The sequence below is a fragment of the Carcharodon carcharias genome, chromosome 3, assembly GCF_017639515.1.
Source record: "Carcharodon carcharias isolate sCarCar2 chromosome 3, sCarCar2.pri, whole genome shotgun sequence".
Lineage (NCBI taxonomy): Eukaryota > Metazoa > Chordata > Chondrichthyes > Lamniformes > Lamnidae > Carcharodon > Carcharodon carcharias.
The window spans coordinates 211,860,858-211,884,417 of NC_054469.1; positions in this window are offsets into that span (position 1 = coordinate 211,860,858).

Below are 23,560 nucleotides of genomic sequence, written 5' to 3' on the forward strand. Positions count from 1 at the left end.
TTGAATCCCACCATAGCAGATGGTGGAATTTGAATTCAATAAAATATATGGAATTAAAAGTCTAACGATGACCACGAAACCATGCTGATTGTGATAAAAATCCACCTGGTTCACTAATGTCCTTCAGGGAAGAAAATCTGCCACCCTTAAGTGGTCTGGCCTACATGTGACTCCAGACCCACAGCAACGTGATTGACTCTTGCCCTCTGAAATGGCCTAGCAAGACAGTCAGATGTATCTAACCACTAAAAACAAGTCAATAAGGAATTAAACTGGACGGATCACCCAGCATCAACCTAACCAGAAATGACAACGGCAAACTTAGCCCTGTCAACCCTGCAAAGTCCTCCTTACTACCCAAAATTGGGAGAGCTGTTTCACAGACTAGTCAAGCAACAGCCTGACATAGTAAAACTCATAGGAATCATACCTTACAGATGATGTCCCAGACACCACCGTCATCCCTGGGTATGCCCTGTCCCACCAGCAGGACAGACACAGCAGAGAGGGGGGTATAGTGGTAAACAGTCGGGAGGAAATTGCCCTGGGAGCCCTCAACATGGACTCTGGACCCATGAAGTCTCATGGCACCAGGTCAAACATGGGCAAGGAAACCTCCTGCTGATTACCATGTACTGTGCCTCCTCAGCTGGTGAACCAGTGCTCCTCCATGTTGAACACCACTTGGAGGAAGCACTGAGGATAGCAAGGGTGCAGAATGTACTCTGGGTGGGGGGTTTTAATGTCCATCACCAAGAGTGGCTTGTTAGCACCACTACAGCCCAAGCTGGCTGAGTCCTAAAAGACATAACTGCTATAATGGGTATGCGGCAGGTGGTAAGGGAACCAGCAGGAGGGAAAAACATACTTGACCTCATCCTCACCAACCTGCCTGCCACAGATACATCTGTCCATGACGGTATCGGTAGGAGTGACCACTGCACAGTCTTGTGGAGACCAAGTCGCATCTTCACATTGAGGATACCCTCCATTTTATTGTGTGGCACTACCGCCGTACTAATTGGGATAGATTTCAAACAGATCTAGCAACTCAAGACAGGACAACCATGAGGCAATGTGGGCCATCAGCAGCAGCGGAATTGTATTCAACCCCAATCTGTAAGTTTATGGCCTGGCATATCCCCACTCTACCATTACCACCAAGCCAGGGATTAACCCTAGTTCAATGAAGAGTGCAGACGAGCATGCCATTAGCAGCATCAAGCATACCTAAAAATGAGGTGTCAACCTGGTGAAGTTACAACAGAGGACTAATTGTGTGCCAAATAGCATAAGCAGCAGGTATTAGAGCTAAAACAAAAACAGAATTACCTGGAAAAACTCAGCAGGTCTGGCAGCATCGGCGGAGAAGAAAAGAGTTGACGTTTTGAGTCCTCATGACCCTTCAACAGAACTGAGTGAATATTAGGAGAGGGGTGAAATATAAGCTGGTTTAAGGTGGGGGGAGGAGGGTGGTGTGGTTGTAGGGACAAGCAAGCAGTGATACGAGCAGATAATCAAAAGATGTCACAGACAAAGGAACAAGGAGGTGTTTAAGGTGGTGATATTATCTAAACCAATGTGTTAATTAAGAATGGATGGCAGGGCACTCAAGGTACAGCTCTAGTGAGGGTGGGGTGGAAAGACTAGCAGGGCATAAAAGAGTTAAAAATAATGGAAGTAGGTGGGAAAAGAAAAATCTATATAAATTATTGGAAGAAACAAAAGGAAGGGGGAAGAAACAGAAATGGGGTGGGGATGGAGGAGGGAGTTCAAGATCTAAAGTTGTTGAATTCAATATTCAGTCCGGAAGGCTGTAAAGTGCCTAGTCAGAAGATGAGGTACTATTCCTCCAGTTTGCGTTGGGCTTCACTGGAACAATGCAGCAAGCCAAGGACAGACATGTGGGCAAGAGAGCAGGGTGGAGTGTTAAAATGGCAAGCGACAGGGAGGTTTGGGTCATTCTCGCGGACAGACCGCAGGTGTTCTGCAAAGCGGTCGCCCAGTTTACGTTTGGTCTCTCCAGTGTAGAGGAGACCACATTGGCAGCAACGAATGCAGTAGACTAAGTTAGGGGAAATGCAAGTGAAATGCTGCTTCACTTGAAAGGAGTGTTTGGGCCCTTGGACAGTAAGGAGAGAGGAAGTGAAGGGGCAAGTGTTGCATCTTTTGCGTGGGCATGGGGAGGTGCCATAGATAGGGGTTGAGGAGTAGGGGCTGATGGAGGAGTGGACTAGGGTGTCCCGGAATTAGAGCTAAGCAATTCCGCAACCAACAGATCAGATCTAAGCTCTGCAGTCCTGCTACATCCAGTCAATAATGATGGTGGACAATTAAACAACTCACTGGAAGAGGGGGCTCCACAAATCTCTCCATCCTCAACAATGGAGGCGCCCAGCACATCGGTGCAAGAGTTAAGACTGAAGCGTTTGCAATAATCTTCTGCCAGAAGTGCCGAGTGGATGATTCATCTCAGCCTCCTCCAGAGGTCCCCAGCATCACAGATGCCAGCCTTCAGCCAATTCAATTCACTACACCTGATATCAAAAAACAGCTGAAGGCACTGGATACCATGAAGGCTATGGGTCCTGACAATATATGAGCAATAGTACTGAAGACTTGTGTTCCGGAATTGGCTGCGCCCCTAGCCAAGCTATTCCAGTACAGCTACAACACTGGCAGCAACCCGGCAATGTGGAAAATTGCCCAGATATGTATTGTACACAAAAAGCAGGACAAATACAACCAGGCCAATTACCACCTCATCAGTCTGCTCTTGATCATCAGAAAAGTGATGGAAGGGGTATCAACAGTGCTATCAACCAGCACTTGCTTAGCAATAACCTGTTCACCAACGCTCAGTTTGTGTTCCACCATGGCCGCTTCGCTCCTGACCTCATTACAGCCTTGGTTCAAACTTAGACTAAACAGCTGAACTCCAGGGGATGAGAGTGACTGCCCTTGACATCAAGACAGCATTTGATTGAGTGCGGCATCAGGGAGCCCCAGCAAAACTGGAGTCAATGGGAATCAGGGGGAAAACTGTCCACTGGTTGGTGTCATATCTAGCACAAAGGAAGGTGGTTGTGATTGTTGGAGGTCAGTCATCTCAGTTCCAGGACATCACTGCAGGAGTTCCTCAGGGTGGTGTCTGAGATCCAGCCATCTTCAGCTGCTTCATCAATGACTTTCCTTTCATCATAAGGTCAGAAGTGAGGATGTTCGCTGATGACTGCACAATGTTCAGCACAATTCGCGACTCCTCAGACACTGAAACAGTCCATGTCCAAATGCAGCAAGACCTGGACAATATCCAGGATTGGGCTAACAAGTGGCAAGTAACATTCGCACTACACAAGTGCCAAGCAATGACCATCTCCAACAAGAGAGAATCCAGCCATTGCCCCTTAACATTCAAATGTATTACCATCGCTGAATCTCCCTCTATCAACATCCTGGAGGTTACCATTGACCAGAAACTGGATTAGACTAGCCATATAAATACAGCAGCTACAACAGCAGGTCAGAGGCTAGGAATCCTGCGCTGAGTAATTCACCTCCTGACTCCCCAAAGCCTGTCCACAATCTACAAGGCGCAAGTCAGGAGTGTTTTGGAATACTCTCCACTGCCTGGATGAATGCAGCTCCAACGACACTCAAGAAGCTTGATACCATCCAGGGCAAAGCAACCTATTTGATTGACATGCCATTCACAAACATTCACTCCCTCCACCACTGACGCACAGTGGCTGCAGTGCACACCATCTACAAGTTGCACTATAGGAACTCACCAAGGCTCGTTAGACACTACATTCCAAAATCATGACTGCTACCATCTAGAAGACCATGGGTGGCAGACATATGGGAACACCACCACCTGGAAGTTCCTCTCCAAGCCACTTAGCATCCTGACTTGGAAATATATCGCTGTTCTTTCACTGTTGCTGCGTCAAAATCCTGGAACTCCCTCCCTAACATCAATGTGGGTGTACCTACACCACATGGACTACAACAGTTTAAGAAGGTAGCTCACCACCATCTTCTCAAGGGCAATTAGGGATGGGTAGTAAATGCTGGCCTAGCCAATGACACCCACATCCAATGAATGAATAAAAAAAATTGAGCCAATTATTAAGGAAGGGGGAGATCAATTGTCTTGTGAAAACGTTTAATTTCATGATTCGTTTGCTTTAGGAATATAACTTTTAGGTTTTAGGAATCAAATTTTTAATGTAGATAAATGGAAACATCTGGGTGGAAAGCTGGTAAACAACTCTGAACTAAGTGCAATTCAAACAGATTTAGGGTAATTACAGTTCAAAGGAGAAGTTTTATTGTGTTGCTAGGTGGTGTTCACAAGTAGGATTATAATGGCTACTTTGGATCTACGTGGAGGAGCCAGTTTGTCTCAAGACATCTCGGAAAATGCTTTGAAGTTGGAGTGTAAACCGCGGAGGTTTCAATTATTCATTAAGGGTCCCCAGATCAAAGAAGCTAAAGGCTTATAGCCTTAAAGCTTAAAAACTTATAAACACTAGGGGCAGAATTTTTCACGCCCATTGGAATCGGGCATCATGGTGGGCGTGAGTGGACAATATTGCAAGAAGGCCAAAAATCGGTTTTGCAATGTTGTGAAACCAGTTTGCAATTGTCCTCTCCACCCATCAATGGTGGGCCACGTTTCCCACCGCCACACGTTGGGAGCTTAATTGTAGTACAGCTGCATATCATTATAAGCCCAGCTCACTGGAATCATCCCCCCCATGCTAGATCATCCAAGTAATCATGCCAGTGTGTTTCACAACTGTGCATACGCGACGTGCACCTGGCGAGCTGCACTTCGCTCAGGACTTCAAAGTTTCTTTGCCTACCTGGCTTCGGGCAGCACTCACAGTCACCAGTATCAGGCTTTGCAGACAGCACCACTTTTAGAGGGGCTCAAGGGCAGGTTTCTACCTACCAAACCAGCCGTAAGGCAGGGGTGGCTTTTCAACAGTTGCAGGGCTAGGCCTTGCTTGGGGAAGGGGGAGAAGTGGCCTCAGACAAGGGAAGAGGCTGCAGGATGAGGGCTGGGGAAGGGCGGTATCCCAAGGTATGTATGGGGGCACATGTTGATCTGTGCAAGTGGTCTCAAGGTGGTGAGGTCTGAGTAAGCAGCCTCCAGAGGAGATAAGGCCAGATGGAGATGTCAGGGTGTGTGTGAGAGAGTGAGTGCTGATTTCCTTTAAGCTGGCAGTGAGTGAGATGCCAGTGACTATGTGCTGGGCTTGTGAGTGTGTGAATTTAGAGTGATGAGATGGCTGCCTTTCCCTGGTTGAGATCATTCATCCTCTTTCTGCAGTGGATGGCCAACCTCTTTTGTGCAGCATTGGCGCTGACCACCACTGCCATGCCTGCGAAGCTGGATTGGTGAGATTGCTGGACCTCCTGCGGCCAAGATAGGGGTGGAGGACATCACAGCAGGCCTCTGAAAGGCATTCCAGTGACAGGTCACTGAACTCTTCTTGGCTTTCAGGGCCATGTCTTCTGTCCTGGGCTGGAAGCATTGAGAACTGTGTGAGCAGCTACAGTTTAGATATGGCACCTGGACAGAGGAAACGGTGAAGTAACAGTGTGGCAGGCAATTCAGAGGCCACCTGCCATTGAGACTGCATGTTTCCTGTGGTTGCATAATTAATGGGGTGGGATTGGGATGATACAATGTGAAAAGCTGCCACTGCAGCCGACAGATAAAACGTCCTTTTTCCTACCCACTACAACACAAACCTGGGTTGATTCTGCCCTGGGTTTCTTGATGGAACCAGTAAGTCTATGAAAAGGGTGGCTACCTTCATTAGGTATATCAAATATTTATGTGTGTCCTAGAATAAAAGGGTTCTTTTGAAGGTAACAGATAATTAATTTATATTTTTGTTGGGAACGTGCCATGTTGCTATGGAGATAGGCTATACAAGGAAGCACTGTTTTGTGTTTTGGGTTTATCTGTGCGTTTTCTCATAGAAACAGTTAGTTGGAGCCTGGAAGTGAGAGAAAAATATGCCAGGAGTTGCAGACTACTAAGCAAGAAGGCCATAAAGTCCATGCTTCAGCTGGGATGCCCACAATCATAAGGTGCTTAAAGAGAGTTAGAGGGTCACCTGACTGAATGCTAGTGAAAGGATCCCAAGGAATTTCATACCTCGGGCAATAGCAGAAACACCGAGCAGAATTAGAATGAATTCCTAAGAGCTGTGGCACACTTTAGTTTGGTTCCAGGAGAAGTGAAAGAATCCTTAAGAGCCTGAAAAGTACAAGGGAATTCTGGAGTGGAATTAAAACATAACAGGAAGTGGTCTGTTAAAATTTTCAGGTTTAAAATCTATGGGTTTACGTGATGCTGTGTTAAATTAGTAGTACTTAGTAGATAAATTATTAGTCCTTGCTTTGTTTAATTCTTGTCAAGTAAAAGTCCTTATTTAAAATGTGAAATGTTATGCCACTTTTTTTTCAGTTAATAACTTGGACTTTGAATTTATTCTTAAAAGTCCTTGAGATCATAAAAACTGATTAAAGTCACAATGCATGTTTTGAATTTTTGCCCAATATAATGTCACCACTATATACATCATCATGATAAAACTAGGCTATATTCTTTTAGGTTGTACTAAGCTAAGAGTATTGAAGTCTTTATTTAGTATCTTTAAATTTAATATACAGAATGTATACATAACATATGAATTTGCATAGTACGCACAATACTGACAAGTTTTCCATCTTTTTCCATGATTCAATGAAAGCTCTGCATCGTATTATATTCATGTATTATGTTGGAAATGACAATGTTAAACTTGAATCACAGATCAAGGTCAAATGGGACACTGAATTCACGTATCATTGTTTAACCTGAGCCAGCCATAAAGGGAGTGGGACCAGGTCGGGAGTGTAATTGTTTCAACAGGAGTTGAGCAGAATTACTAATCTGGCCAGTATTATGTTACAAAAAGTTCTGGTAACCCCATAACTTGGTGTCTGACAAATAGTTGAACAGTACAGCAACAACATCCAGGTATGGGCTGACAAGTGGCAAGTAACATTCATGCCAGGCAATGACCATCTCCAATAAGGAAGAATCTAACCATCACCCCATGATGTTCAATGGTGTTACTATCACTGAATACCTCACTATCAACATCCTGGGGGTTACCATTGACCAGAAACTGAACTGGACTAGTAATATAAATACTGTGGCTACAAGAACAGGTCAGAGGCTAGGAATTCTGCGACAAGTAACTCACCTCCTGACTCCCAAAAGTCCACCATCTAAAAGGCACAATTCAGGAGTGTGATGGAATACTCCCCACTTGCCTGGATGAGCGCAGCTCCCACAACATTCAAGAAGCTTGACATCATCCAGGACAAAGCAGCCCACTTGGTTGGCACCATATCCACAAACATTCACTCCCTCTGCCACCGATGCTCAATAGCAGCAGTGTGTACCATCTACATGATGCACTGCAGGTATTCACCAAAGCTCCTTAGACAGCACCTTCCAAACCCATAACCACTACCATCTAGAAGGACAAGGGCAGCTGATAGATGGGAACACCTCCACTTGGAAGATACCCTCCAAGTCATTCACTATCCTGACTTGAAAATATATTGTCATTCCTTCACTGTCACTGGGTCAAAATCCTGGAACTCCCTTCCCTAACAGCACTGCTACACCACATGGACTGCGTCAGCTCAAGAAGACAGCTCACCACCACCTTCTCAAGGGCAACTAGAGATGGGCAATAAATGCTGGCCTAGCCAGCGACACCTACATCCCGTGAATGAATTAAAAAATATTGTTGAATCGAGTGGAAGTGGAAGAGGTTGTTAGAGGTAACAACAACTTGTTTTTATATCAGCTTTAACATAGTTAGACGTCCCATGGTGTTTCATGGGAATATTATCAAACAAATTTTGACACTAAAAGCAACAGGTTGCATTTATTTAGCACCCTTAACATAGTGCAATGTCTCAGGATACTTCACAAAAGCATTATCAAACAAAATTTGACATTGAGACACATAAAGAGATACTGATTACCTAAAGCTTGTTCAAAGAGATAGGTTTAAGGAGATTCCTGAAGGAGGAAAGAGAGGTGGAGAAGCTTATGGACAGAACTCCAGAGCTTAGAACCTCAGCAGCTGAAGGCATGGCCACCAAGAGTGGGACATGGAGGGTTTTGTAAAAATGAGAATTTAAAAATTGAGGCATTGCTCAACTGGGGGACAATGTAGGTCAGTGGGTGAACAAGAGTTGGTTGCAAGTTGGGATATTGGCAACTGGTTTAAGATTAGCTTAAATTTATGGAGGGTGGAAGGGCATTCAAATAGTCAAGCCTAGGGGAAACAAAAGCATTGAAGAGGGTTTCAGCAGCAGATGAACTGAGGCAGTGGCAGTAAACCAGGTTTTTTTTTCAGCTCGTATATAGAAGATGATCCAATCTTTAGGGATAATACTCTCAAGAGGCAGCATACAGATGAATTCTGTGCAGGTGCTCAGCCAATTAATTTCCACAGAATCTTCTAGCCTGTCACGTTTGAATGTATTGTGTCCTCTGAAATCTGGCAAATCATTTAGGGATACAAAATCTGGCTTAAAAGCACAAAATGTTCATTCTGCTCGATAATACACTTAGTAAGGATTGGAGGTTTGAGCTTGTTTGCAACTCCAGGAAAAATAAATAATTCTTCAGGTGCAAATACCATTTTAGCAAAACATTAAAGCACAGACTTCATGTCCAAAAGATCCAATCCTTCCTGACTCCGATGAGTTTTGGATGCACAACTCTGCAGGAGACTGGGTGGTGCCATTGATTTGAAGATTGTTCTTTCACCCTGGGACCTGTGTTGGAGTTTATCCAAACTGATAGCATAAAAATCTCTTCTGCCTCTACCCAGGGTCGTAATTAGTTTGCATACTCATTGAAAAACATTCCACAATCCAACAAGGTTACAAGGATAACTGATGTAAGAAATGAAAAGTGCACAATGATACAGTATTTTTTGACATGCACAGAAGCCCATCACTATGCTTACCAGAGCTCTGCTTAAAAATATTCTAACTGATTTACTCAGAAATCTATACCTGTAGAATTTCCTTTTGCATCATATGGAACGCTCATTCTCTCCCCATTAGACCACACCCCATTTACTCAAGTTCAAAGAGTATGGTACAAATTGGCAAATCCTTAGCTTAAGTGTGTGCAGGATTACTATAAACGTTTAATCAACTAAAATTGTGCAGCTTACCAGTATTGAATGCTGGTACACTCCCTGCTGTTTGTTCAGCCCATTCATTGGAAGATTGGTTTTCAGCATTAACTGGAGTCAAGTGGGAAGAATTGCTGTTCCCAATGACAGACCTTTCTCTTCACTTTCCTTTGGTGAACCAGACTATCCAGCCAATTATTGACAGTATTCTGGCACGCTGCATTTCATTCAGATATCTGATTACTGAGCCTGTCACAGATGGCTGCCTTGGTAATGTGGGTGGCATATAGGAGCAGTTCTCAATCTGCAACACAAGAAAGGCACTTTAAAACACCTTTCCCCCTGAGATTTTCTCCTGGAAGCAGTCAGTACTGCTTAGGGATCCTGAAGTGTAAGCAGGGGCACTGCTGGAGTTAAGCAATTAAAACCTTTGCAGCTAACTTGACTTAGAAACATGACAGGGTAGATTTATAAATGATCCTGCTTGGTACAAAAGCACTTATCAGGAATTAGGGTGTGGAGCCATGAGTTCTGCTATTAAAATTAATTCTCAGTAGGTATTCTTGGCAAAATTCTGCAATGAGAGTGTAAATTTGTAGAATCTACCTGTATGCGCTCTTCACTGCCAGTCCTGACTTGTGTGAAACTGTCATTTGGCTTCTACCTATTACAGGAAGGAGATTCTGATCTTGCTGTGAAATAAAGAGAGTCCAAACATGGCTGCCAAACAACCTCATGTCAAGCAGTAGGTAGCACAAGCTGCTGTTTGAAGTGCTAAGCCCATCCATTTTCTAAAGTCTGTGGTTGCCCCGTCTCTGCAACAAGTTTGCGGCTGCCCAGAGAGAGCTAAAAATCCAAGCTATTGTCTTTGGTCCTGCCACAAACTCTGCTCCCTAGCCATTGACTCCATCCGTTCCCCCCTGGCAAGTATCTGAGGCTGAACTAGACTGTTTGCAACCTTCATGTTGTTTTGACCCCCAGATGAGCCTCTAACCACATATCCTCATCACCACATTGACTGCCTCTTTCCACTTCCTTAACTTTCTACACTCACTTTCCTTTTTCCACTTCCTTTAAGACCATCCTTAAAACTTACCTCTTTGACCAAGCTTTTGGTTGGCAGCCCTAATATTGCCTTCTGTGGCTCGGTGTCACATTCTGTTTGATAACCTTATGAAGCATATTGGGATGTTTTACTGTGTTAAAGGCACTTTATAAATACAAGTTGTTATTGCATCATAAAAATGCATTAAAAGAAACAGAAACTACAGGGCAAGTCTCATTGATGGTAAATTATTTTTAATGCTCAAAAATATGCAATAAAACCCTGGTCGAATGATTTTATTTCCGGCCTTGCCAGACAACGTTGTCACAATCTGAAATGCAGTGGGAGGTGTTTGTATTTGTGAGCTGGGGCTAAAGATGGTAGATAGGCAGAGATAAGTTCAGGCAGATGGCTTGATGGACAGCTGCAAAAGATTGGTCAGTCTTGGGCATACTGTCATTGCATGGGTAACCCATCCCCAAAACGCAGCAATCTTTTAAGCCACATAATTGTTTTATGCCTCATTTCCACATGTCTCCCTATGGAAATGCAGGAAAATCCCAGACCTTGATATACAACAGATAGATGTATAAGCGAGAGGGATCTTGCTTTGTAGGTCTAATTATAATGTTAGAATTCCATTTGACATTGCGTGTGAGCCTTTTCTAAAACTGAGTTGTTTTTGTCAGAATGCCAGGAGCTATTCCTTAGACTGAATCTTTACTGCTAGGGCCACCAAAGCCAGTAGGAGAGATAATAGATACAGTTTATTTGTTCACATGAAGACCAGTATGGTAACTGCAGCAGAAAGCATTGGTTAACATAATTTAACCAGACTCAAGAATATGGGTCAAGAATCAAAGAAAATCTGTGAACGTTTCACCAGATACAGACGATAACCTCATTATTATAAATATTTAAAATAGTAGGGTCATTTTAGTTGCAACAGTTTTCATTTTGTTGGGTCTGGGCAGAATTGAGACATATGATGATGAAAATTTATTTCAGTTTATATTTCCTTTAGAACGTGTAACAATAATTCTTTTATCTTTAGATACCATGATTCATCCACATTTTTTAGCTGAGAGCAGGCAAGCAACTCAGAGTTTCATCAGAACACATGAAAGGTCATTGACTTGACTTAAGTCAGAGATTGAGAAACAGTGGCCAGAATTTTGCCCTCGTCGGGCGGGCCCAGGAGCGGTCGCAAAGTGACCACTGCCCGCGATCAAGCTCAAACATCGATTTCAGTGCTCAGTGCTGCTGGGGTGGAGGTGGGAGAAGCGTGGGCTTTGAAGGTTACGCATGCGCTGGGTTGTGCACAGTGAAAGCTCTGTGCCTTAGGGAGCTGAAGATTTTGAACAATAAAAATAAAGGTTTAAAAAATAGTGAAAACATGCTTCTCATGTGATACTGTCACATGAGCAAGGACATGTTAAAAATGAGTTTTAAAAGTTCTTTTTTTTTTCAGTCACAGTTCGAAATCTTATCTCGCCCTTGGATGAGGTTTCACCAAAAATGCAAAGGCTGCTTGGCCTATTCGCCCGCCTGCCAACCAAGTGGTTGGACAGGCAGCGAAAAATTTGATTCAATTAATTGGTTAAGGGCCTTAATAGGCCACTTAATTGTCAGCATGCGCACTGCCGCCTCTCACACGCACCCACGAAATATCGTGAGCACGCGCGATGACATCAGGACGCTCGCTCAATGTCATTGTGCACTATTTGACTTTTGCTCTGGAGGGCAGCGCCTACCTGACGAAAGATAAATTCAGCATTTAATCAGACGGGAGGGTGGTAGTTGGAGACCTCACAGCCTTCCTGCCTCTGCCCTGATTAAGTCTGTAGCTGGAGGGCTCATGGACAACCTCCCACCCCACCGCCAATTGAGGCCTTGGAGTGGGCAATTAATGTTTAAGGCTTAGTACCACAAAGTTAAACACTAAAATTCTCAAAATTCCGATTTGAATTCAAACTGCCATATAAATCGCAGCCTAAGTTTTCATTATGCCTGAAAGTAGACACAATTCTGATGACAAGCTGTGGTGATGTACCAGAGAGTTGAGCCTCATCAAAATAAATGTAAGAAACTAAAAACCGGGGGTGTTGCAAAACGGGCTGTTGACTCACTATTGTCCATTTTACTACTCTTACCAAGTCTGGGAATTAAATCCCTCTTTGTCACTAAGAGATTGCTCAAAGGAAGGTTTTACAAATCTCTGCTCCATCCTATGTTCACCCTCCACACACACACACACACACACACAACCCCCCCCCCCCACACACACACACACACCCCCCCCCCCACTCCCCGCATCCTTCACAGACAGAAAGAAATGTCCGGCATATGGATCAATCTGCAGAGCTTGTGGAAAGGCCAATCATTGGGCAGGGATGTGCAGAACAAAGAGAGAAGGTGGTAGACAAGGCACCTGAGTCAAAGCAATAGGGCAAATAGAGAGGACAAGAAACCAAAGCATCCATACCCTGGAAGATGAGGTGAATTTGAGAACACAAATAGACATTGGAACCATACAATTGCATGAAGTTTCTGGATGCGACAGTTCCCACAGAAAAGAAATTCACACAACCATTCAGATCAATGAGAGGGTGACAGTAAAGCCCACAATGATAAATCTGAAGGTGAAGATGGATACCAGAGCACAGAGTAACATCCTCCTATTCAGACTATACCAGATGACCTCTTGAAATTTTGGAGGAAAATGGTGATCTAAAGAAAGGTGTTCTGAAAAGGGGGAGCTGTAATTCAACAGCTAGGAACAACCCAGATCAGAGGGACACACAAAGGAAAAGATGTTAACTGTATGTGCTACATCATTGAAACAGATGGTCCTGCTATCCTGGATTAAGCATTGTGAAGAGCTGCAGATAATCTTAGGAAACCATGAGGTGAAGGGGACAACACTGAGGGTTGAAGAGAGTACACCCATTGAAAAGTGCTGTCTGATCAAATGTAAAGAAGATTAGGTGCAAATTTACCCAGATTGTTTCGAAGAGATGTATGCTTTGAAGATTTTGAGTATCACATGACTGTTGACCCAGCAATGAAACCCATGATTCATCCCTCATGTAAAGTACCAATAGAACTAAAAGGAAAGCTGGAAAGAGAGCTCCAAGAGATGGAAGAAAAGAAGATGATTGCCAAAGTCACAGAGCCTAAAGATTGGGTAAATTCCATCGTGATGAGAGAGAAGCCAAATGGATGGCTAAGAATTTGCCAAGATTCCAAATATCTTAAGCCATTAAGAGGGATCACTATCCCATTCCAACACTAGAAACATCAATATCCAGGGAGACAACATTAACAATATCACCAGCAAATGAAACAACATTAGCAACAGCATGCATGACCCCTCAGCATACATCTCTTCGAAACAATCTGGGTAAATTTGCACCAAATCTTCTTTGCATTTGATCAGACAGCACTTTTCAGTGGGTGTACTCTCTTCAACCCTCAGTGTTGTCCCCTTCACCTCATGGTTTACTAAGATTATCTGCAGCTCTTCACAATGCTTAATCCAGGATAGCAGGACCATCTGTTTCAATGATGTAGCACATACAGTTAACATCTTTTCCTTTGTGTGTCCCTCTGATCTGGGTTGTTCCTAGCTGTTGAATTACAGCTCCCCATTTTCAGAACACCTTTCTTTAGATCACCATTTTCCTCCAAAATTTCAAGAGGTCATCGGGTATAGTCTGAATAGGAGGATGTTACTCTGTGCAACACCAGGGACAACACACACATCACCGCCTGTGCAGAATGCCAAATCTATAAGATGGAGGCACAACATTTACCTCCTGAGCGATATCATGAATAATATTTTAGAAAATAATGCATTCGATAAATGACTCAAAGAAGGCATTCTTTGCCAGGAAAGAATTTCCAAAAGTCGATTGATAATCTTCTTTAGTTTATAAAGTTAAGACTGAAACAATGACATCGGTATGGGTATTATGTTTTAAAGAAAGAGTGATGTTATATATTGTTGTATTATCTCTAAATATCTGTAAATAGCTAGGAACTACTTAGCTAGGAACTAATCTGTTATGTGTAAGTGTTCCAGGGGGCAAAATTCCATGGCTGCAATCGAGACTCCTGAAGTGGAACAGAACCAATTCAATCCAGTCCTTCTTTGTACCAAACAGCATAGCAAAATTAAACATAAAGGATTTCTGATCTTTCCAAGCTTAAAGTGTGATTATTAACAACATCTGGTAGCCAGAAGACAACAAGAACACAAGGCAATTTCTCTCCATGGCCCTGCTTTTGAACATTTCCAGCATTTTTAGTTTTTATTTCAGAAGCACATCTAAATTTTTGATATATTTTTCACAGTTGATACTCTCTGTCACTAACCCATCAAGACAAGCAAACATTTTGACCTGTTGAACTGGATCCCTTACAATTGATATACATATTCCTGATACTTCCTAAAGGACATCACCTGTTTTCTTAATGTGTGATCCACATTTTCCACTCTCCATGCGCACCCTATCAGTTAATCTTTGCAAATCTGTTTTGATGTTGTTGTAAGGTCAATGTCATCAGCAAATCAGACATTGTTTGAAATCTTGCCACATAAACAGACTCCTCCAATTTCATCTTCTCGTGCAAGATTCATTGCTGCTTTCAGCACCAGATTCAATAAATCAGAAGATCTGCATGCTTTGTCTCACACCAGCTGTTGATCTAAACGATTCCATCAGTTTCCTATCCACTTTAACAGCACTCAGAGACTTCTTATACATATTTTTCTGTCACTCTGACAGGTTTTTCATTAATATCATACATCCTTAAATCATGCTGTATTCTTTCTTGCCTGCTTAAAATCTAAGAATTTATTTGAACAGTGATTGTTGTAGTCTATAAATTTCTCCAAAAACTTTCCTTTCATGAACAGTGTATCTATTGTGCTGCATCTCAGTCTAAAAGCAGCATGTTTTTCTAGCAGTACTGCTTCTGTGTATCTTTTCATTCTCCTCTACACGGTTTCAGTAAATACCTTTCCAGGTATTCCCAGTGAGCCGATTCCTCTGTAATTTGGTCCTGTCTCTTTTTTTGAAAATTGTACTATTATCACCTTTCTCCAGTCTTTAGGTACTTACTCTCATTCACAAGTTTTGTTAAATAGCCTTTGTAATGTGTTTCACAGTAGGTTCCACACCCATCTGCAACAATTCTGCAGTTATATTATTGATACCAGGAGACTTGTTCCTTTTTATACTATTATGAGAAGTCTCCAAAGAAATCCAACAGCTACTCCACCCCATTTATACAGATCTATTTCTTCAGTACTGATTCCTGCAACATGACCTTTACATTGTATAGTTCTTAAAAATATAATTTCCACAACTTGCTGCTCACCTGTTTGCCCTCAATTCTCAGCATCCGAGCTTCATAAAGATAGGAGGTGATGGGGATTTTGAATTCTAGGGGAATTTGTTTTGTTTACCACCAAAAAATCATAATCTGCATTTTATAACGTTGATCAAAGTGATTTAAGTAAATTATTTCAATACTTAGCATATGAGAGTTGCAACTCCAAGATAGTTAAGCCACATCAGTGCAAAAGACAAGGCTGAAACATTGCAATGACCTTCGGCCTAAAGTGCCAAGTGGATGGTCTATCTCGGCCTCCTCCTGAGGTAACCAGTATCACAAGTGCCAGTCTTCAGCCAATTTGATTCACTCCACGTGATATCAAATAAAGCCACTGGATACTGCAAGGGATATGGGGCCTGACAACATTCCAGCAATAGTACTGAAGACTTGTTCTCCAGAACTAGCTGCACCCTTAGCCAAGCTGTTCCAGTATAGTGACAACACTGGCATCTACCCAGTAATGTGGAAAACCGCCTAGGTATACCCAGTCCACAAAAAGCAAGACAAATCCAAACCAGCCAGTTACCACCCCATCAGTCTACTCTTGGTCATCAGCAAAGTGATGGAAAGTGTCATCGACAGCGTCATCAGGTGGCACATACTCAGCCATGGCCTGCTCACTGACGCCCAGTTTGGGTTCCACTAGGACCACTCAGCTCCTGATCTCATTACAGCCTTAGTGCAAACATGGACAAAAGAGCTGAACTCAAGGCCCAACCATATTCAGTTGCTTCATCAATGATCTTCCCTCCATCATAAGGTCAGAAAAAGGGATGTTCACTGATAATTGCACAATATTCCGCACTGTTCACGACTCCTCAGATACCGAAGCAGTCATGTCCAAATGCAGCAAAACCTTTACAATATCCAGATTTGGGCTGACAAGTGGTGAGTAACATTCGTGCCATACAAGTGCCAGGCAATGACCATCTCCAACAAGAGAGAATCTAACCATTGACCCATGACATTCAATGGCATTACCATCGCTGAATCCCCAAATATCAACTTCTGGGGTTTACCATTGACTAGCCAGATAAATACTGTGGCTGTGAGAACAGGTCAGAAGCTAGGAATCCTGCAACAAGTAGCTCACCTCCTGACTCCACAAAGCCTGTCCACCATCTACAAGGCACAGGTCAGGAGTGTGATGGAATACTCTCCAGTTGCTTGGATGAGGGCTGCTCCAACAACATTCAAGAAGCACGACACCATCCAGGACATGGCAACCCACTTGATTGGCACCCCATCCAGAGACATTCATTCCCTTCACCGCCAATGCACTGTGGCAGCAGTATGTATCATCTATGTGATGCACTGCAAGAACTCACCAAGGCTCCTTAGAAAGCACCATCCAAACTCATGATCACTACCATCTAGATGGACAAGAGCAGCCAACAAATGAGAACACCACCACCTCCAAGCCACTCACCATCCTTACTTGGAAGTGTATCACTGTTCCTTCACTGTTGGTGGGTCAAAATCCTGGAACTCCCTCCCCAACAGAGCAGTGGATACTTACACCACATGGACTGCAGGGGTTCAAGAAGGCAACTCACCACCACCTTCTCAAGGGCAGTTAGGGATGAGCAATAAATGCTGGCCTGAATGAATTTAAAAAAAGATGAGGTGAGAGTGACCGCCCTTGATATCAAGGCAGTATTTGACCAAGTGTGGTATCAAGAAGCCCTAGCAAAATTGTAGTCAATGGGAACCAGGGGAAAACTCTCCGCTGGTTGGAGTCATACCTAGCACAAAGGAAGATGGTTGTGGTTGTTGGAGGTCACTCATCTCAGTCCCAGGACATCACTGCAGGAGTTCATCAAGGCAGTGTTCTAAGCCTAATCATTTTTAGTGCTTCAGCAATGATTTTGCCTCCATCATAAGGTCAGAAATGGGGATGTTCGCTGATGGTTAGATGATGTTCGACACCATTTGCAACTCCTCAGATAATGAAGCAGTCCATGCCCATATGCAGCAAGACCTAGACAACATTCAAGCTTGGACTGATAAGTGGCAAGTAACATCCATGCCATACAAGTGCCAGGCAATGACCATCTCCAACAAGAGAGAATCCAAAAATCTCTCCTTGACATTCAATGGCATTACCATCGCTGAATACCCCACTATCAAAATCCTGGGGGTTACCACTGACCAAAAACAGAACTGCTATATAACTATTGTGGCAACAAGAGCAGGTCAGATGCTGGGAATTCCGCAGAGTAACCCACATCCTGACTTTCCAAACTCAAGGCACAAATGTGATGAAATACTTTCCACTTGCCTGGATGAGTGCGGCTCCAACAACACTTAAGAAGCTTGACACCATCCAGGGCAAAGCAGTCTATTTGATTGGCACCTCATCCTCTACCATCAACATCCACTCCCTCCACCACCAATGCACAGTGGCAGCAGTGTGTACCATCTACAAGATGCACTGTAGCAACTCACCAAGGCTGTTTCGATAGCATCTTCCAAACCTGCGACCTCTACCAATTTGAAGGACAAGGACAGCAGATGCATGAAAACACCACCACCTGCAAGTTCCCCTCCAGGCCACGCACCATCCTGACTTGGAACAATATCGCCGCTCCTTCACTGTTGCTGGATCAAAGTCCTGGAAATCCCTCCCTAACAACACTGTGAGTTTAGCTACACCACATGTACTGCAGCAGTTCAAGAATGCAGCTCACCACCACCTTCTCAATTAGGGATTAGCAATAAATGCTAGTCCAGCCAGTGATGCCCATGTCCTGTGAAAGTCAAAAAAAGCACATCCTGCTGTTATAACTTATGCATCATTGACGTGGTGGAAATACTCTTGCCTCTGAGTCAACAGTTCATGGATCAAAGTTTTGCGCACATAATCCCAGCCACAATCTAGTGTAGTACAAATTGAGTTCTGCACTGTATAATGTGCTGTCTTTTGGATGAGTCATCAAACCAAGGCCTCATTTGTCTTCTCACAAACTGTAAAGCTTTCTACGACACTATTCAAAGAAAAGCAGAAATGTTTTCCTGCCCATTATCAAATATCTCAACTAATGTCACTAAAGTGGATTATGTGGTTTTTATATAGTTGCTTTTTCTGGGACCTTGCTGTGTGCACATTGGCTGCTATGTTTCCCATCACAACAGGGACTACATTTCAAAAGTAATTCATTGACTGTGAAGCACTTTGGGGATTCCATAAGGATGTGAAAGGTGCCATATAAATGCAAGTTCCAATTTCACTCTTTTCTTTCTTGCGCATTCTTATCAACCAATCATATCACAGGTTGGTAGCATATACTTTCTCAATACTTCTCTCAGAGCCAATGAGGGTTTGAAGGAGGGAAGAATAAAGTTTCTTTCCCCTGATTGGAAATTTTACATAAGTGAGCTCTGAAGAAGAGTTCTATGGACTCGAAATGCTGATCGGAATTGTCCCAGATTTGCACTAAGTGCGGCGTTTTACCCACTGGCCGCAATGGTGACTTCTTACGCTATATCGTTCCCAAACCTGCCACATTAATTATACATTCCCGGGAAACACATCTCAGTGCTTCCAGCCCTCAACTGTTGCAAAGAAGTCAAAGCCCTGAAGGGCAAAAAGACTGCAGCCCCCAGAGTCAATGGCTCTTCCCTTGAGTGGCCTTTGGACGCAGTGGAGGCTCACCATGATGGGCAGCAACCTCACTAATCCGGCTTGGGAGGCGGTGGCACCAGTGGTCAGTGCCAACGCCCTTCAAAAGAGGACAGCTGCCCAGTGCCGCAAGAGGACGAATGATCTCCTCCATTCCGCCAGGGTAGGTCATTCTTCTTATCACTCTCAATTCACACAATTACAAACCGATCACGCACTTACAGGACCCTCACTCACGGCTGGTTCAAGGTATATCACCATCTACTCTCTCACACACATCTTCATTGTCCTCACCCCGTCCATGGCACCACTCACCACACACACATGCCAGGCATACTTATCATCTGGCCTGGCAGGCGTCCTGCTTACATTCTCTCCATCTCTATTCATTCGGGACAAACTGGCACAAGAGGGAGAGGTGGCAGACTGGTAGAGGAATGCCTGAAATCAAGGTCTTCAGGGACTTTGAAAACAGAGCCATCCAGCTGGCTGGCAATAATCTGGACCGTTTCTGTGCTGACAGTGAGGTTGGCGATGCTCTACCAAGTGAGGATCCAGCAGTACAACATCCATCAGACAACCATGCTATTGAATGGCCACTGCCATGCTCTAATTATCTCCCTTTGCTTCTGCAGACACCTCTGGGAAACAGCTGACAGAGTCCATGACCCAGGGCCTCCAATCAAGATCTGAAGAAACCTCTGAAGAGGAACCTGGAGACACCCATCTCGAAGTCCCGTCACAGGGCTCACCCACACCCTCCACCAGCACAGAGGCACCTAGGTTTACAGTAGCTTTGGGAACACAATCTGGTGAGCACATCACACTGTCTGATCTGCAGCAGGTGGTGGCAGGGACTTCTCAGGTGTCTGGCACTCAGAAGATTGCTGGAGACCAGAAATTTGCTGAGTCTGAGTCAGATGACAAGCCCCTGTACTCACTCATGTCACAGTTGCTGGAGCTGCAAAGGCAAGCTTGGGAACATCAGGAAGGGATATCCGCTGCACTCCTCAGATTGCAAGGCACAATGGAGGAGTCTGTCCATCTTCAGGCTGAGGTGACAGGGCCAGCATGCCAACGCACTGAGATCAACACTGGCAGGATAGCAGCAGCCATGGAGACCTTGGTCCATGTCGTCGCTCCTGCACTCCTGTGCAGGCTGAACTCCATCGCTGACGCTATAGTTGGCCTCCAACAGTGTGTACATGAGAGGATTATGGGCCAGCTCGATCTCATGCCAGTTATCCCTTCTCCTCAAGGAATTAGCCAGCAGCCCTTGGGCACCAATAGAAAGGAGGATCAGCAGGTGTACCCCCTGGATACATCCATCCAGGTTACTCCGATAGTCTCTGACCCATCCAAATCCCCTCTTTCTATGACCTCAACAGCTTCAGCTCCACAGGCCAAGGAGGGTGCCATTGCCACACAGCAGGGCCCTGAAAGCGGGCTGGGGCCGTCTAGGTGTTGGTCCTCCAGAGGACACCCTCTGAAGTCATCACAGAAAACAGATGTAGTAGTCAGTAAGCTGTCTCCACCTCCGCTCTAGATATTGGGGATGCATACAGGCGTAGCAATAGGATTAGGGAATCAACAAAATAATAGGAGCACAACGGTGGCATGGGTGTTCACAACATTGTTCATAGCTATAAATAGAATCGCAACCATTTCACATCTCTTGTATATGCCTCCTTGTTATGATGAGCTGTGTTGCAGTCACACAGGTGACTCACCCTTGTCCGTCCCCACCTTGTTGTACATGTCGCTATCATGGGCCTCTTGTCCAAGTAGTGAGCTTCCACATCATCACAGTGTGTGCGCCTTTTGCACATCATTCTCAACATCAGTGATGTCTCAATCTTAATGCTAAGTGTGCTTGTGGAACGAACCTCATTCACATGTTTTGCAGGGTTATGTCATGTTTATTCTTGGCTTTGTAAGATTGAGGCTGAAGTGTTCTCCTATCTTGTCTGCATTCTTGAAAGCTGAAGGTACAGTGTATAAGGAGAGATGTGGCAACGCTTGGAGAAGGGTCTTATATTATGCAAATCCATACGCTCTCTGTCTCTCGGCAGGGTTTTCGTGCGCTGCTGTCAGCCAACTGCATTTTTGACTTTCAGAGTGTACATCTGCTAAGCTCACCAATAAGTGGGGGTACCTTACCACCCCAAGTGACAAAGCTTGGCCCCTCTCAACCACATTACAGATCTGGTGCTCGAATGTTCAACATTGAGTGCCTCCCACCCTGTGGCTGTGTGTCTTGCAGGGACAAGGCTCTTGTCACAAACTGGGGATGCAGCGCTGTGCATCCCCTCACCTTAGCACTCGCTGAGGTCACTGATGCTAATTCCAAATGGTCATTTCTGGCAGGCACTAGGGGCTTTGAGCAGACTCTAGAAGTTCATACGGTTGCTTTAGACATGTGGAGGGGAGCAATGGGATAGGATTGAAGATGTGCTGAAGCTGAAGTGTGATCCTTATTAGCAATGATGCATGCCCTTGAGAGCTTCATGGTGTCTGAGCATTTTGGACTTGGCAAGGGCCATGAGGGCACAATGTCTGCATTAAAGGGGACGCATTTTAATGTCTGGCAGGCAAGTGTCTGACATTGCCGTGCTCAGGTCGTCTGCATCCATATCAAGCTGAGGATAAATGCAGCCCAGGATCTCTAACTGAGAGTGCTGGATGTCAGTGTGATTTGGAAGAATGCACCACAGACGACTGAGTAATTTCTAAATGGATTCACATCAGCAGAACATCATCAGCTGCCTTGCCCAAGTGTGAATTATCTGATTCATCATTGATGTTACTCAGAATGCACAGTTCCATTCCATCAGATGGATCTGCTTGAGGAGACTTGTCACATTGAAGGCTTACAGCCACGAGACCACTGAGGATCGACAGCTCTTAGCTCTTGTTGGGTGCCATTGCAACTGGAATGCTGGAGAGATGCTTGAAGACGCAGCACCTTCTGGCTTTTGTTGCCGGAACACCTTCCTCCAGTTAGCACCTCATCTCAGCAAGGACACATTCTGCTGAGGGTTCATCATCCTTCAAAAGATCAGGACAATGTAAACCTGATGTGTAACTATTCACTCTCATTGAAGTGACTGGGTGAAATGTGAGGATTTGCAATGCTGGTGCTCATGCTGCCCATGAAGGAGGGCTCAAGTCCAATAAGGTACTCACTACAACTCATCCTCCTGGTGAAATCTGGTGGCTATCAGGGTCTCACACACATGCTTGCCTCGTCTGGCCTGTTCTATGGCCTCTTCCCCTGCAGCCTTGTCCTCCTCAAATTCATCATCCTCATCCTCTGCATGGCCCTCTTCATCGGAGGAGATGTGCAGCTCCTCCATTTCGTCATCTGGCAAGTCCTCCACCCTTTGCAGCACCAGGTTGTGCAGCGTGTAGCAAGCCACAATGATCCATGAAACCCTTTGGGGACGGTACTGGAGTGCTCCACCAGACCTGTCCAGGCATTGGAACTGCATCTTTAGGATCCCTATGGTGTGCTTCACCAGTGCTCCGTTAGCGCCATGAGCCTCGTTGTACTTTCTCTCTGCAGGGGTCTGAGGCTACCGAACGGGCATCCTCAGCCATATCCTTTGTGGGTACCTTCAGTCACCGAGAAGCTAGCCCTGGATCTTGTTTGGTCCGTCAAAGGTGTCCGGGATTTGCGATCTACTCAAGATGTGCCAGTCATGGACGCTTCCTGGGTATCTGGTGCAAACCTGCCTGATACATTTCTGTGGTCACAAACCAGCTGAACACTAAGTGAATGGTAGCTTTTCAAGTTTATGTGTTGCAGTGCCTGTTGCCAGGGAGCTTTTATAGCCACATGTGTACAGTCGATGGCTCCCTGTGCCTGTGGGAATCTAGAAATCTCTGCAAAGCCTGTGCTCTGGCATCCGGGCTTTCTTGATCTCTGTCAAAGTTGACGTAATTGTGGGCCTGGGCAAAAGGGCGTCTGTGACCTCATGAACGCATTTGTGAGTGGACGTTTGAAAGATCCCACAGAGGTCCCAGTGGAGCACCAGGGGAAACCATGGGAGTAGAAGTTCAGTCCGGCCATTACTTTCACAGCTACTGGCAATGGGTACCCTCCCAGTCCCCTGGCGCCAATTCCTGGAGAATGTGGCAAATGTCACCAGATCCCTGGACATGCAGAGCTGTTGGCAACACTGGTTCTTGCTCATCTGCAGATAGGACAGGCGAGTTCTGTAGACTCTGAGTCTTGCGAGCCACCTACGC